Here is a 15266-nt window from a genome sequence, read left to right on the forward strand (position 1 = left end):
ATACATAAAAACTTGGAGAAGAAAAATTTTAAATGATAAAAATACTTATTCCATTTATTCATTCAATATTTTAATAACTCACTTGGAAAAAAATCCTGCCTCTGCTCTCTGAGTATTGGCTAAGTGATCCTAGAGTAGTGGTCCTCAAAATTTTTGGTCTCAAGAACCCATTACACTATTGAAAATTGTCAAGGAACCCAAAGAACTTTGTTTACGTGGGATGTATCTATTGAGATTGGAAATGAGACCTGAGAGGGGTGCCTGAAAGGCCCAGTCAGTTAAGTGTCTGACTTCAGCTCAGGTCATGATCTCGTAGTTTGTGAGTGTGAGCACCGTGTCAGGCTCTGTGCTGACAGCTCAGAGCCTAGAGCCTGCTTCGGATTCTGTGTCTCCCTCTCTCTCTGACCCTCCCCTGCTTGCATGCGTGCTCTCTCAAAAATAAATATTAAAAAAAAGAAATTAGAACTGAGAAATTATGAGACTATTAATTTATTTTAAAATGACAGCAGTCCATTTCATGTTCACAGAAGGGACGTTTTAATGAAGAATAATTATATTTTATAAAATAAAAATAATTAGTCAAAAGGGTGACATTGTTTTATATTTTTTCAAATCTCATTAATATCTCATTTAACAGAAGACTGGATTCTCACATCTGCTTTGAAGTCAGATTCTGTGCAGGGTAATGTTTTGTTGAAGACTGTGCAGAAAACCCAGTCTCACACAGATAGGTAGAGCACAGGAGTCATTTTAATAATCTTTTCAGATTACTGTGGATGTTCTTCTTTGATACTACACCAAAACTTGACAAGTGGTAATTTCTTAAGTTAGTTACAATGTGAAATCCGAAACCATACCAATGAGCTTTTAGCATTCTACTGCACTGAAATCCACTAATCTGTCTTTCCTTGAATGGATTTTTTTCCCTTTTTTTGCCCATACATAATTTTATAACATCATGCCTTGGTCATATGGAAAATATCAGGTCACTGAATTATGCAGATCTACAGAATGTTGACTCATTTCATTATACAATATAAAAAAATCACATTCCTTATTATCACCACCAATCTCATCAGAAAACTGTGTGCATATTAGAATGTTGTCAGGCTCATGATGGGCAGATACACATTTTCCAGAATTTAAATTCTTGCTTGAAAGCTTGCATTTAGCCATTGGCAACAAATGCCATGAGTTGTTTTTCTTGAAATGGCAGGCTCTTTTTATTCAATTTTAAGAAAATGTATGACATATACTCAAGTCTAAATTGCCATAGTTTGTCAGTCTCTCTTACAAGTAGTAAAAATATTTTTTATTACTCCCTCTTAAAACAGTTTTGAGTGAATTGGCTTTTATTTTTATCTTTTAAGTGTGAGTGCACAGTGTCAAAGAATATAATTATTAATACAGTTTGGTGCCACTGCTTTGACTTGTGCTAAAGCATCAGCTGTTTACTCATGATGGCTTCTGCACCATCAGTCAATACAGTGTCAGCACAAATGTCAACACAGTGCAAAAAGCAATACATCTTTCTATTATTATGAAAGTCATTTGTACCTCACAGACCCCCTGAAAGATACTCGGGTATTCCCATGATCCATAGACCACATTTGGGAAACATTGCTATTATTTTTTGTTTTAAAAGGTGAGCTAGCCTCAACTGTGGAGTAGACATCAAGCGTAATTTGAAAGCATTTCTCACTTTTCTTTGACAATGACCATGGCTTCATTTCCAGATGACATCTGCCTAGTACGTAATTGGTGACTACATCCAAGTAAACATGTGGAAAATGAGAGCAAGTGGGTGTGTGGGCTCAGAGGGAATTGCTTGTTTGGAGGATGATGGGAGAGCACAGTTCTGGAAGGAGTTCAGTTCTATGAGTGTATATTTCTGGTCTTCAAAAGATTACCACATACATGTTGTCATACAATTTATAATGTGCCGGAGGGGGTAGCTTAATGTAGAGAAGGAATATGGGCTTTGCACTCAGCCAGTCTTGGGTTCCAATATCAGCTCTGTTGCTACTGTCTATGTGATCTCTACCAGTTAACTTTACCATGCTAAGCATTGATGATCCCATCTGGAAAATGAAACTACACTGCCTAGTGATGTTAGGCATTTAAAGTATGGGGGACATTGAGTGGATGCTCTGATGTACCATATTGACCCTCCTTCAGGAATACACTCATTCCTGCAGGGAGTGCTGCTGAAGACAGCCCTCAGTCTGTCTTGGTGAGAAAAGAAAACTGCTTTGCCCCATATCACAACCCCTCTTAAAGGGCAGCCTGCTTCCAATGACTGATCAATAGCCTGGCCACCTCATCTCAACTTGGTACATTTCTGAAAGGCTGTCTCAGCTCCAGAACTCCTCATGGGGTCAGCCGATGTCTTTGTTGGACTATATTAGAGCTCAGTTTCTCACTTTGCCCAAGGTGTCATCCTAAGTCTCCTGAATAAAGTCTTGTATGCTAATCTTCAATTCAGATTCTGGTTTCTGGTGAACCCAACCTGATGCAGATGTTCTATTAATGTAATAACTATTATTTATAATCCTCCACTCCCTATGATGGCATGTGGGCCCTGGCAGCTGGAGACCTTTGTGTGCTGATCCCTGGTGGTTGTAAGAGGAGGGTTTTGAAGCTGGAGCTAGGAAAGGGCTGAATTAATCTTGATCAATTAGGAGGGAGTGAATATAGTTTGTGGAAAGGAAGAAATGGAGTTGTAATGGGAGGAGATATGGGGAAGCTGGGAGAGAAAAAGATAAGAGTCTCCTTTGGAATAAGACTAAGAGGAGACTGGCGGGGGGTTGGATGTGTCTGATGAGGATTTTTATATAATAGATTCTGGAACCACCATGTTTGGGTACAAGTCCTCCTGTGTCATTTACTTTCTCTTTGAGCAAGTTGTTCTATACCTTTATACCTCATTTTTCTCATCTATAAATAAGAATATTTAAGAGTACCTACTTCAGAATTTACCCAAGGGATACAGAAATGCTGAGGCATAGGAGCACATGTACCCCAATGTTCATAGCAGCACTCTCCACAATAGCTAAAACATGGAAAGAGCCTAAGTGTCCATCAACAGATGAATGGATCAAGAAGATGTGGTTTATCTATACCATGGAATACTCCATGGCAATGAGAAACAATGAAATCTGGCCATGTGTAGCAACATGGATGGACCTTGAGGGTGTTATGCTGAGCGAAATAAGTCAGGCAGAGAAGGACAAATACCATATGTTTGCACGTATAGGAGGATTAGGAGGAACTTGACAGAGGACCAAGGGGGAGAAGAAGGGCGGAAATGGTGGGGGAAAGGGAGAGAGGCAAACCATGAGAAACTCTTGAATGCTGACAAAAACTGAGGACTGATGGATGTGGGGGGAGGGGGGGATGGGCATGAAGGAGGGCACTTTGGGGATGAGCACTGAGTGTTATGTAGAAACTAATTTGACAATAAACTATTTGTAAAAAAAAAAAAAAAAAAAAGAGTACCTACTTCAAAGAGTTGTTTTGAAGACTCAATGAACTCATTAGAAATAAAAATGAGAACTAATTTTTTCCATCTTTTTATCACTATCCAATGGGAAGTTAGAGAAGCATACAAAATTACAGTAATGATGATGTAGATGTATATAACTTCAGTAATTTCATTGAAGACAGGGTTCTTAAGACTGTGTAGGAGAAGGAAGTCTTTGCAGAAGTAGGAACATTTTGAGAAATTGTAGAATAAGTAGAAGCTTGCCAGGGAAGACAAATATGGCAGGGTGGACAGGATAACAGCCTTTGCAAAGGCTTAGAGGCATGATAGTTCTGGAGACCATGGGGATTTCGACTGTTACTGGTTTGCTCTGATGGAAAGCTACAGTCTGCAGGAGGAAGTGAGTGGTTGGAGATGACATGGAGGACTGTGCATTAAATACTTAGTTTAAGTATTGGATTGATGACGGTTAATTATGGTGATTTAATAGAATACTATGCAATCATGAGAAAGAATGAAACAGAAAGGTATATGTGCAGACATGGGACAGTCTCCACTTTCTACTTACAGGAGACAAAAGGAAGATGTAGAGCACAGCATAGAGTGTCCATTCATCTGTGTTAACATATGTTATGCATGGAATGTCTTTAGCAGAATACTCAGAAATTGGTAACAGTAATTGCCTTTGGAGAGGGGAACATGCTGAATGATCTGGAGTGGAAGAATGTTATGGAATGAATGCTTGTGTTGCCCAAAGTTCTTAGGTTGAAATCCTAACCCCCAGTATGGCTATATTTAGAAATGGGACCTCCAAAGAAGAAATTAAGGTTAAATGAGCCCATAAAGGTAAGATCCTTATCCAATAGGATTAGTGTTCTTTTAAGAAGAGACATCAGAGAACTCTCTCTTGCTCTGCCCAGGCACCGAGAAAAGACTGTGTGAGGGCATAATAAGAAGGCAGCTATCTACATGCCAGGAGGAGAGCTCTCACCAGAAACTGAATTGGCAGGAACCTTGATACTGGACTTCTACCTTCCAAGACTGTGAGAAAATAAATTTCTGTTATGTAGGCCACCCAATCTGTGATATCTTGTTATGGCAGCTGTAGCAGACTAGTAGAAAGAGAGACTTATTATTTTTTTTTTTTACAAATAGTTTATTGTCAAATTAGTTTCCACATAACACTCAGTGCTCATCCCCACAAGTGTCCTCCTCCATGCCCATCTCCCCCTCCCCCCCACATCCATCAGTCCTCAGTTTTTGTCAGCATTCAAGAGTCTCTCATGGTTTGCCTCTCTCCCTTTCCCCCACCATTTCTGCCCTTCTTCTCCCCCTTGTTCCTCCGTCAAGTTCCTCCTAATCCTCCTATACGTGCAAACATATGATATTTAAGAGAGACTTACTTTTAATTGTAATTTTTTCATTTATATTGTAGATAATTTTAAATTTTTTGCACTCCCAGATTTCACCAGCTTACAAAAAAAAAAAGAGCCACTAAACTGAGAGAGTAGGAAACACCTACCCTTTCCTTCATGAGAATTTCAAAGGTCCCAGTTCTCTCCTTTCAAGGCTCTTCCCCTTTCCTGACAGTGGGCTGGAGGTCATGTCTGCCTCAGAGTGCTGCTATTGCAGTACTATCTATCTATCTGCTGCCTACAAGACTCCAGACGTAGATGCTGCTGGTTTTTCATAATTTGATCTTGGGCATCAGTGTTGCCCCGTTTGCCTTAGCTTTGCCCCGGGTTGGCCTGCCTAGTAGAACAGCAGCAAAACGCAGTAAAGAGTGTACTGATTTCACAGTTAGCCACACTCATGATTGAGACCTTGGCTCTGAACCTTATTAGTGGACTTGCATAGCCATCTCTGAAACTTCTCTTCTGTTTTTTCATTTGAAGAAGAAGAGCCTTATTATGAAGACAGCAATGAAGCACAGAGTGTGCCTGGCACCTGGAAGACACTCAATGTAGCAGCTGTTATTACAAATGACAGTGTCATTTTTCTTTTCTCTTTTGCAGCTCTTGAAAGTGACTTTGCCAATCCAACAAACACCAATGTCCATTCTGTCCCTGATTAGTACGATTGCTTCTTTGCTTCCTCTGAATCAGGATTGTAACTTCTTACTCTTCCTGTTTTGTTATGGCCTCTGATTTGGAGGAATTTGAGATACATTTTTTCTGGGCTGTTTGGAGGACGTTTGTATGGCAGTACCAGTAGCCACAGATAACTTTTTGCTGACCTTAACCACCAGACACTGATTTTTTTTTTAACTTACAGTTATTTCCTGGTCAACCTACAGCTTGAGGGCAACCTTTGAATGGACTGCCTTTGAGAACTTAATACTCACTAATTGGAGGAAGCAAATTCCACAATTTTTTACTTGTCTTTTGGGCAGATAGTTTAATGAAATGAGAGGAACGTTGGCTTTGAGGTCAAATGTTCCTGCATTGATCTTGATTTTGTCTCTGCTAGTTGGGTGAACTTGGGCAAGTTGTTTATCTGGTTCTGTCATTCTGTCCAATGGAGGTAATTCCTGTCTCACAGAGTGGTTGGGAGAACTCAATGAATTATTAAATGTCAAGCTTACTGATACGATGCCTAGTATGTATTATAGAACCAGTAAATATTAGTTTCCCTTTTATCTACTTGCAAATAAGAAAACTGTTGGCTTTCAGAGGTGTGCTAGAACATCTAAGTCAGCATGGGGACTGAAGTTGGTCTCTTCCACCCTGAAATGAAATTGGGTGCAGATTCTTAAATGTACCCAGTTCATACTACATATTAGAGAGTCACAGCTCGTTTTAAGTGATAAACAGTAGCCTTTTGGAGTCAATCGTGTGAATCGCTTTTAACAATTTTACAAGGTTATTTATTATGAAATTCTAAACGCTAATTGTACACACATCTTTAAAATTTTCCATTCACCTGCTTCTTCAATGACTTAGAAATATTTTATTTTGTATTGACATATTTTTGTAAGCTATCCCAAATTCGTTGTGGAAAGAGTAGCAGTATAGAACCCACAAACAAAACAATGAAATGAAGTACCATAAATAAAGAGCCAAAGAAAGGATTTGTCCAGGGCCACTTTCTGCCTCAAAGTGTGTTTTGCATCTTAATTAGCCTGAAAGCTTTGAGAGAAACATGTCATTTTAATGACCAAACACTACTTGACCTTTCTTTCTTTCTTTTTTTTTTTTTTTCCTATCCGCAAAGAAAACATCTAAAGAACAAAACTTTCTGATATGGAACAAATTCTTATTTTTCTCTGGCACGTCATTTATAGGCTTGTCAAAGACAGAGGAAGAAAGTCTTGCTGAGGGTCATGGGATTGTGTAGTGCTTGAGAGGCACCTGGCATTCCTGGCTCTGTCTCCTACAGGGGCACAGAGCTTGTGTGGAGGGCTGGACGTTTTCAGTCACACACTTGCTTAGTCTGAAGCATTAACCCTATGAGCCTTCTCCACTCCTCCCATAATATTTGCTGTGTGTCTCCTTCCCCAACCCTGCTCAGATAGAACAGGCTAGTAGAATCAGTTGACACAACCTCTGTCAGAAGCAACTGGGCTAGTCTTATCCAGAGCCAATAACATACAACACACAAGATGGCTGAAGTCCAAGGTTGCCACACTTTAACATACAAGAGGGAAAGTATCAGTGGAGAAATACAATCAAGCCATGTGGATGGGTGACAAGAAGTCCTTTGGCCAGAGGAACAGATTACATACCAACACTGTCCTGGCTCACTGCCCCCAAGGAATACATAGCAATCCACACTCGGGGAAAATTCCATGAAATAGCAGAGCAGAAACCTCCTGAAGCCAATGGCAACACACTCCAAGAAAAACATCCAATGAACCAAACCCCAAACAACGCAGACCTCAGAAACGTAAATAAAAATTAACTGAAAAAGGAAACCTTCAGAGTCTTGGGAAGGAACACAACAGATTAAGTGACCACAAAACACTAAAACACCAACTAGTTATTTACCCACTGCTTTGTGGTAAATACAAGGCCCGTAGTCTCCAGGAGGTTATTTCTGGGCGCCAATGACTTAGCACATAGGCCAGCAAAGAGCATGGACTTTATTTTCCTCCCCAGGGCAAGTGGCATTTATAATGGGCCTGAGAACCAGAAGGAAGTTCCTTTGAACCTCTTAGTCTTATAGCTATTTATAAGGATGAGAGAGGAGTGGAGGGTGGGAAAAACATTGGGGTTAAAGTCAGAAGCCTTGGGTTTGTGTGCCCTGCCCCTTGCTAACTCTGCTATACTGGGCAAGCTGGTAAACCATGCTGTTTCAGTCTCCTCATTTGGAGAAATGAATGGATAATAATAATAATTTCTCCCTCACAAGGTTGATATGAATATTAAATGTAAAAAGGGATATAAAGAGAACTTCATAAGATGCAAACTACAATAAGACACCAGTTGTTCCTATTACTTTTCTACTTCATTTGTGTAGTATTAGCATCTACCTACTTTGGGTAAATTTCTTGATAACTGAGAAGTGCCCCTTTGAGCATCTATTTTTTTTTTTTTACTGTTTATTTTTGAGAGAGAGAAAGAGAGAGCAGGGGAGGGACAGAAAGAGAGGGAGACACAGAATCCGAAGCAGGCTCCAGGCTCTGAGCTGTCAGCACAGAGCCTGACACAGGGCTAGAACTCACGAACCGCGAGATCATGACCTGAGCCGAAGTGAGATGCTTAACTGAATAACCCACCCAGGCGCCCCTTGAGCATCTATTTCAACCAATTTGGTTAAAACCTATAACCATCCACCTCCTTTAAAAGATTATAGAAAATAGATTAGAGTTTTCTTGTTGACTTAGAATCAAAGTTATAAACACCTTCTCTTGCACTACATAGTAGTACAGTTCCGTGCATTTGTTTTGGATTCTTTTTCCTTCTGGGAGGTGACGCATAGCCTCAACCACTGACCTGTCTTAAGAGCTTCTTCTACCTCTGTTCTGCTTGTCTATTTTCAATTTAGGCAAAACCAGATAACCAAGCTCATTAAAAATGAGTGCTAACTATGAATCAGTGAGTCTCTATTTAGAATCTTAGTAATAAAATATGTGGTGTTCATGCAGGGGCTTTGAACGCACCACAGTGCGGCTCAAAAATCATTTTTCTGGCTTGAGATTAGAGAATGGCAGGTGTTAGACAAGTTGACCTCAGGGTGAACATGTGGTGCCTGAGTTAGGAGTCCTTTGGGTGGGTCTGGTGTGCTCACATCTCTCTCGCCTTTTGATGTAACTCCAAGTGTGATAATGGTCATTTTACAGTCAACCAAGAGTGAAGGCTGAATCAGAAGGATTAACATGAAGGACAAAGGAAGTGTCTTGAGGACCTGCGGGGCATTCCTGTGTGTGTCAGTCTGCACATAATATTTTAGACTGTTTTGACTAAATTAAATTCCATTTAATTAAATTCCATTAAATTCAGTTTAGACCCAGAATCATTCAGTTCAGCAAAATTCGTTATTGGGTTTATTTTTTCTCTGAAGTGACTCACCGTTTTATTAATTTTCTCCAAATAAATTGTTTTAGCATCATAACATCTCACCATGATGGAATCATGATAGAATCGGAGTTTTCGTACTAGAAGAAACCTTCCAGGTCATATAATCTGCTGGCTTCCAAACACTACTCTGAAGACCCATGTTGGTCCTGACAAGTTTTCACCAGTCTGTGGAAAGATAAGGAAAAAAAATAAGGAAAATAGGAGAATACAACATTCTTTTCATAAAATTGATTCACCCCATTTGAAGTGATGTCTTGTATTCTGATGTCTTGCTCTTCCTTCTTTTCTGGTGTCCTTTACCCTTTCCTCTGAGATGATTGTAATGGTAAGTAGCCATTATCTCAAAAATACCTATTAATCAGATAACAAAGTTGACTGTGCTACAGTTAGGCTTCTGGTCTGTGGGTGTTTTGTGTGGTTGTTGGATCTATGGACTTCAAGGGTGGGAAAATTACAGATCTAGACCAGCTCCTTCATTTTCAGACGAGGGAACAGAGACTCTGAGACAATTTATACAACTGAGAGACTCTGAGACAATTTATACAACTGAAGTTCACACAACTGGGAAGTTGGAAAGCTAAGACCAGAGCCTGGACTTGCTACTCCCTCTGCTTCAGGGCTGTGTCCTTCCCTAGCTAGAATGTCAGTATTATTACCCGTTCTTTGGAATGTCAGTATTATTCCCATTTCATGAGACTCTTGAAGAGGAAGGTAGTGGAGAAAAGGGAGCCTCTGTTTCTGGAGCATCCTGATGTGCCTGACCCAATGCTGATGCTTCATGTGTATTATTTCCTTTATTCCTCCAACAGCCCTAAAAAGAAGCTAAAATTGAAAGCATATTATAACTGAGGAAAACTACATTAAAAAATGTGAGCCAATTTGACTCAGAATCCATCAAGCCATCCTTCCGCCAACCTCCATGTTGTCCAACAAGCATTTGAGTGGCTTCCCTGCACAAGGGAAATCTAATGCTAATGTAATTGAAAGGTTTTAGCAAATTATAAAGTGATAAATGAATATCTGGTAATTTTTTTACTATTCCTCTCAACCAATCCTATGAGGCTGGTTATTATCTCCATTTTATAGATGAGAAATAAGCAAAGAGCATGTAAATATTGCAGAGCTAAGGCTGGCTTCCTGACTCCTCATCCTGGCCTCTGTGTTCTACACTCACTACGTTAGGGGTATCTTATTCTGTAGAAGAAACATGGTGCACCAGAAACACTTTAGTCCACAAAGGATTACAAGCCAATCAGCCATAATTGTTGCTTTGAAAAGGCAGGAGCAAAAGAAGTTTGATGGAGATTCCAGGCATGAAAGGGTCGTAAGTTCTGGGCTTTCCAATACTAAGCTGTTCTCCTCCAGATGATTTTAATAATCTCCAGCACATGTGTTCTAACCCCTTGATGCTGTACAATATGTGTAACCAAATAAAAGATCTCTCCAGATTTGGAGATTTACTGTTTGTGATGGGAAAAGGCCAACCAGATGACATCATTTATATTCCAAATATGAGCTGCTGCCAAGGCTGGTGATGTTAAGCTGGAGAAATTGATCCTCAACATTATTCTGTGAAGGAAAAAAGAAAAAAGATCTTGGCTTAGATAGTATCTTTTTATTATTTATGTGAGGATGAAGCCTAGTTTAATAAACTTCTATTTTATCTAGGATTGCTTATGTCCGATGTGTGGGCTGTTTGGAAACACAGTTACTTTCATATAATTAAATTTACCAAGTTGGGTGATCAGAGTTACCATTTGGTTGTTGTTGTTGCTGGATGGGTAACTGATGGTGGTTGACCCTCACGAGGCTTGTCTGCTCCAGCAGACAGGATATCAGGGCTGCGGTCACTTGTTCAAAAGCAAAGGTGAACAAGTAATGGTGGATGGCAGTAGACTCTGCACCCATTCCTCAACTTCTTCTTTCCTAACACGTGATTTTTTTCTAGCATCCATATTCTCCACTATCATGAAACCCAGGGAAAGTTGACATCATTCCCAGTTTCAAAGATAGATCTTGATTAATCTAAACTAGTAAACACATGGTATTCCCCCCATGACCAGTGATTGAGGAGTGACTTGTGAATATAATCAGCTAAGTGAAAGGGCTTAGATTCCACACTTGAGGTGGTGGGTTTTCCCTCTCTTCCAGGATAGATGATAACATAGGCACAGAGCCCCCATTGCTGATGGCATCCATTTTATAATCACAAGGAGGACCAGATTTAGAATGAAGCCAGTGTTGAGGATGGCTGAATGGAGAGATGGGAAAAGAAGAGTGCTTGATTATATTGTTCATCCTCTGTGCTGTGCTTTCCCTGTCTCTGGGCTTCCTTTCACATAATATATCATTTCCTCATTATTTAAGCCAATTTGAGTTTCTGTTGCTTGCCCCTGAAGGCATCCTGATTGGGACAGGTGCACATTTGCCTCCTGAGCTCCCGTCAACGTTTGAACCACATTTTCATGGTGTTTTAAAGATAGAGTCTTGAATTTATGTCTAAGGACTTTACGCGTCCAGTTGCCACCACACTCAAAGTGGTCTAAAACAAAAGTCACTTGCAACATTCCCTGGCTTCTTGATCTTGACGCTTCCAGCTTCATGTCCAACCCTTCCAGCCTGATCTCTAGCCGTGCTCATCAGCCCCTCTACAATCTTTCCATTATTCTGGCGTGCCATCCTGTCTCTCACCTCTAGCCTTGCTGTACTTTTTCCACTGACTCTAATGATCTCCACTGCCTTTTTCCCATACTCCCCCTCCATAAAATCTTGACTTAGGCACCATTTCCCCTGGGCAGCCTTCCCTTCATTGGCCCTTCTAATACTTCTCTGGCACCTTACTCATCCCCTATCGGAATGCTTTCTACTCTATATGGAAATGACCCTGTTGGACTGTGGGTCCAGTGAGGACAGGAAACATCTGTTCTGTTTACAGTTTTGTCCCCAGGGCTTAACACATAGTTGGTACTACATAAAATATTTGTTGAAAGAATGATGAATTAATTACTTAAAGCTATTCAAACATTCTGCATTGCCTAGTGCCCAAGTGCCTTAATATGGCTTTCAATGATCTGGCCCTGACTTCCTGTCCAGACCCCTCTCCTGTTACTCACCACTAATTTTTTTTATTTAAAGTGCACTGAATCACATATCCTCTGCTGTTTCATGTCTTAATGTCCGTATGGGCATTTGCTACATCCTGAAACTACCCATTGTTGTGTAGCTCCGCTTCTTTAATTGGGAGTTTGCGCTGAAATAAATAGTGAAAGGAATTCAAACAAACAAAAACAACAACCCAACAACCCTGGATTCAAATTCTGCATAGCATCTTCTCATTTGTGTGACATTGAACAATGTGCTTAATCTCTCGTCTACAATGTGGGGGTACAATTGTGCCCAACCAGGTTGTTGTGAGGACAAGTCAGGGAATGGATAAGAAGCCACCTGGCATAATACTTCCTGTGGTAAGTTCTCAGAATAGCCCTGCATGCTGAATCATTGTTGAAGTCTGACTTCTGGTTTCAGAATCAACCACCAATTGGATTCTAGGTTGCTTTGAAAAAGTAAAATCAAAGAATAAGAATTGACCATGAGTTCAGACTTCAGGAAGAAAACATGTTTGAGAGGGAAGAAAGTGGCATTGCAGGGTCTTTATTCTCTACTTTAAAGTCTAGAGAGTTTGGGGTTAGCAGGAGTATAGTTTGAGAAGTTATTTGGTTTGGCTAAAATGGTTGTTACGGCAGAAGCTGCAATTTCCAGGAAGTTTTTGGGTTCCCATAGTTTCAATAACAATTGCAGTGCCCACAGAGCAATCCTTCAAGGCCAAGGCCAAATGAAAACACAGTGGCAGGTGTTCAGTGGTGCTTGTAAGATGCTGATAGGTAAGAGTAAGAACTAGGTGGCAGCCCATTAAAAGCTTTCCCAAATGGGAGAGAACCATGTTGCCTAGATTCACAGAGTAAGCTGGTCTGACTATCCTTGCAACTCTTTCCCTCATTACTGGGTTCTGTTCTTTGACCAAGCTCCTGGTTTTTGATACCTGGCTTCTGGTCTGTGCCTCCTGGAGTTTGGGGCAACTTACCTATTCAACAACTAGCTTTCCCTATAGATATCATGGAAGAGTAGAGGAAGGAAGGAGATGGCTTCCAGAAAGAGGTACAGAAATTAGATGCTGCATCTAAACAGGGCTTTTCTTTCACTTAAATATCTTCATTGTTGAGTGGAAGGAAAAAAAATGTGTGTCTTGGAACCAGAAAGCTGGTTTTGAATGTTGGCCCACCCACTAATTGGCTATATGATTTAGGGCATGCTCCTTGACCTCTTTGAGCCTCAGCTTTCTCATCTATGAAATGGGAATCATATCTGCCTTGCACAGTCTTGGTAGTAATGAAATGAGACCATGGATACAAAACATTCAAATCATTCAAAAAGTTTCTTAATCATACTTTACATTTAACCTTTCTGGCAGCACTAGCCATTATGAAGGTGGGCCAGGACAGTGTCTTAGAATGTCAAGATGTAGATCCAGATTCCTCATTGTGGATAGAAAGGAGTGAAGGGTGCAGTGAGCTATCTATGGAGTGAAAATTAAGAGCGAACTCTCATAAAGATAAGGATTAAATGGACAGAGAATGAAAAATAAAGGTATAAATGAGAGTAAGGACATCCTAAGACCCAGTTTCCTCATTTGTAAAATAAAGAGGTAGAGTAAGATTAGTGTCTCCTAACTGTGGGTTTCCTAACTCTACATTTTCTAACTGGGATCTCAGGAGATGGGAGATAAAAGGAAGGCAGAGGAGCGAGAAGTTGAATTATGTCTTTGGTTCATGGACTCTTGCTAATGCTCAAGGTGTCTTCCAGCACTTTCCCTTTCTTTTCCCTTCTTCCTCCTCCCCCTCTCCTCTCCCTCCCCCTCTCCTTCTCCTCCTCCTGCTGCTGCTTCTCCTTCTCTTTCCCCCTTCCTCTTCCTCCTCTTCTTCTTTCCATTCCCCTCCCTCTTCTTCCCCTTCCCCTTGCCCTTCCCCTTCTTCTCCATCTTTCTGCTCCTCCTCCTCTCCTCCTCCTCCTCCTCGTCCCCTTCCTCCTCCTTCTTCTTTTTCTACATTAAGGACCAACAAATAATGAAACTTCCAAGAAAAATGTACTCAACTAAGCAAACATTTACTGAGCAGCAACAAGCAGCTATTATACTAAGTATGAGGGGTATGAAGATTACTAGAATGTGGTCCTTCACTCCAGTGATTCCTATAGTTTAGTGGGAGGGACAGAGACTAAGCGTGTAACCTCAACATAATGTGATGGGTCTGTGAGGTAGGAAGCCCAGGGGCCATGGAAACTCTGAGAAAGAGACTTGATGGCAGATGTCAGGAAAGACATCCTCAAGGAGCTGATGCCTCAACTGAGCTGTGAAGGATGAATAGGAGTCTGCCCTGTGAGGAGAGGTGAAGGACAGTGTATCCACTCAGAACAATGACCTTTGCAATCCTGGTTTATTCCTCTGCATTGCTCCTAGGGCAGCAACATGGAAATCATTCCAAATCGTTGGCTTGGGATGGTTTATTTTGGATGTGCTCATCACTGAGTACATATTTTTCCAGGATTTCTGAGGAGATGGATTTCCATGTGTGCTGTGCTTCAGCGTGTCTCCTCAGGGTGTTTATTTACTGTGCTTTATTCCATAACCTAGCAGGGTGTCACAGCTGGAAGCAGCTGGTGGTAAATAAATAGCTTCCATTACCCAACCCCATCACCATCCTCCATCCTGCTTCAAAAACATCGTCTCAGCCCATGGTTCCTCCACCCTCAGATCCATTGCAAAGTGTCAAATCCCTGTGGAGCTTTTAAAAATGAAATTGAGAGGTAAAGCAAAGGACAGTTTAAGGCACCAGGGAATTCAGACTCTAAAAAGATAGGCTTTCCTAGAGAAACCTTATCAGTCATATAGGCTCTTTGATAGGAAAACAAAGTCATAAACAGATCAAATTTATGTTGTGGTCTGCTGTAGGGGGATTTGGCAGTGACTCGATAGAACATGGTTTGGCTGGGACTTTCCTATGTGCTCTTTGCTTTCACAGATTTTATCTTATGTAGTGGTTCTGTGTTAGGTTTGTCAAACCAGTGATGGATGAATACAGAGCAAACGGAAGGGACGAAGGCAGGGAACTAGCAACATCTACTTTCTGCCTGTCATGACACTGGGGTGGTGGAAATTCTGATATACAACTTCCTTATCTCAAAAACTACAAGAAGTCAATAGCCCCGCC

The 15266-nt window shown here is 40.8% G+C and overlaps 1 long non-coding RNA gene across 2 annotated transcripts in view; it reads left to right on the plus strand.

Annotated features, from left to right (window-relative positions):
• Positions 1–10597, plus strand: part of LOC120236405 — a 125787-nt gene extending 115190 nt beyond the window's left edge. Inside the window, exons 5-6 of one of the 2 annotated variants that reach the window (XR_005529672.1) lie at positions 9030–9328; positions 9813–10597. This is a non-coding gene — a long non-coding RNA (uncharacterized LOC120236405). Of the gene's footprint in view, positions 1–9029 lie in introns of both variants that reach the window. The other variant, XR_005529671.1, reaches the window with a different exon arrangement.
• The last annotated feature ends 4669 nt before the right edge of the window (positions 10598–15266 follow it).

Source organism: Hyaena hyaena, unplaced genomic scaffold, assembly GCF_003009895.1.
Source record: "Hyaena hyaena isolate Hyena2069 unplaced genomic scaffold, ASM300989v1 scaffold_5, whole genome shotgun sequence".
Classification (NCBI taxonomy): Eukaryota; Metazoa; Chordata; class Mammalia; order Carnivora; family Hyaenidae; genus Hyaena; species Hyaena hyaena.